The sequence below is a fragment of the Sinocyclocheilus grahami genome, unplaced genomic scaffold, assembly GCF_001515645.1.
Source record: "Sinocyclocheilus grahami isolate Dianchi unplaced genomic scaffold, SAMN03320097.WGS_v1.1 scaffold595.1, whole genome shotgun sequence".
Lineage (NCBI taxonomy): Eukaryota > Metazoa > Chordata > Actinopteri > Cypriniformes > Cyprinidae > Sinocyclocheilus > Sinocyclocheilus grahami.
Genome location: NW_015505774.1, coordinates 622,201 through 623,850, shown reverse-complemented (window position 1 = coordinate 623,850; position 1,650 = coordinate 622,201). Strand labels below are relative to the sequence as shown.

At 34.0% G+C, this 1,650-nt stretch overlaps 1 protein-coding gene across 1 annotated transcript in view; it reads left to right on the top strand.

Annotated features, from left to right (window-relative positions):
• mrpl39 (mitochondrial ribosomal protein L39) overlaps window positions 1-1,650 on the top strand; it is a 25,755-nt gene that overhangs the window by 20,688 nt on the left and 3,417 nt on the right. The gene's annotated exons all lie outside the window — the stretch shown is intronic.

Below are 1,650 nucleotides of genomic sequence, written 5' to 3'. Positions count from 1 at the left end.
TAATACACGAGTTTCACAATTTAAGTTGAATTACTGAAATAAATTTTAAAAACTAATAAAAATGACAGAAATGTTCAACAAAATTACTCAAACTTTCAAAATCTTTCAAAAAAATGAAAACAGGAAATATAAAAAAATTTCAAAATCTAAATAAAAACTATAATAGTATATCTATGAAACTAAACAGTATAGAAAGAGAGTTCCTTCCAGGGTTGTTATGGTAAACTAAAACAATTTTAAAAAAATTGTAACTTGAAATAAAATGTTCACTGAAATAAAATATATTAAAAAAACTTACAATTATTTTATTTCAGCTAGTTTCCGAAGCAACATTTTTCATTTTCAATTAGTTTAACTTGATGTACTAAAATTACAACTGAAATAAAAATTATAAACCATTAAATAGAGGTTTAAGAAAAATGACAAGCACAAAGCATAATTACTAAATTTTAACTAAAATTAACATGAAAGCAGAAAATATAAAAATAAAAATCTATAATCTATAATATTATAAAATCTATAATATTATATCAGTATTAAAATGACACTGCTTCCTTCTACAACACATTCACACATGTTCTAGTCCTCTTGTTAACTACATAGTGAATGTTGCATAGCTACAGCTATGCTTTAGGGGACAAGTATAAATGAGTTCATTCCAGTATCGAACCGTGACTCTTGAACCTAGGCCCTCTCCACCTACCCTCGTCGGGGGGAAAAACAAACTACCAGTCAAGCTTACGGTGTCTTCTTCTAAAAATCATCTTTGACAATTCCACCTTTGAAATAAGAGGCTAATCCAGCTTTAATCCGGTCACACACCAAAACGCCGCTCCACGTCTTTAAAATTTGAACACATTGTTTTCTATGAGTGTACGCACATCGGCGACTGTCCGCGGATCCCAGCTACGACTCTGGGCGCTGTTCAAAATCCTGCCGCGCCACTCACATAATTTCCATTAAATTGCATTATATTTATCCCAAATTATTGTTAATGTACATAATGACTTCCTCCTAGGCTGGAAGAGTATGTATTGTGCCCTTTTCAATGAAACATTTTTCTGTGGCTCTAATAAAGATCGTGCTTCATATAGACTGTAATAGATCGCACGTTCTCATTCCGTTTGTTCTGTTTTTTCAATCACCAAACTTTTAACTCATTGACAGCACTTAATCATTCTTGAAGGGAGCTTTTGCCTGTTTGGAGAGTAGATTAAAGGTTTTGGACCGTCATCTTGAACTGAACGGGACGCATCCGGTGTTCGATACTTGAGTTGCCCTAGACGCGGCACGGCGGCGGCGCTTCTCGTCCGGTGTGCGACCGCCTTTCAGAAATGCAACAAGAAAACAGCACAGCGAGAGTTACTGATATCACCAAAATAATACAGAGCTAAATTTAAGTCAAATGAAAATCCTCATTACAAATGCATGTCATAAAGATAGTGATAACAAGGCTAACATTTAGAGGAAAGATATGATTGGTTAATTTTTCTGTCAGTCAAAATTACTCTCCCATTGATTTACTATTGCTCTGTAATTTCACAGCTGGACCGCCAATCCCTAAACATTCTAATACGGAGAAAATGGGCGTCGTTCATGTAACATATTCACTGAATAGGCAGATTTGAAGAGTTTATTTCCACAGAAATT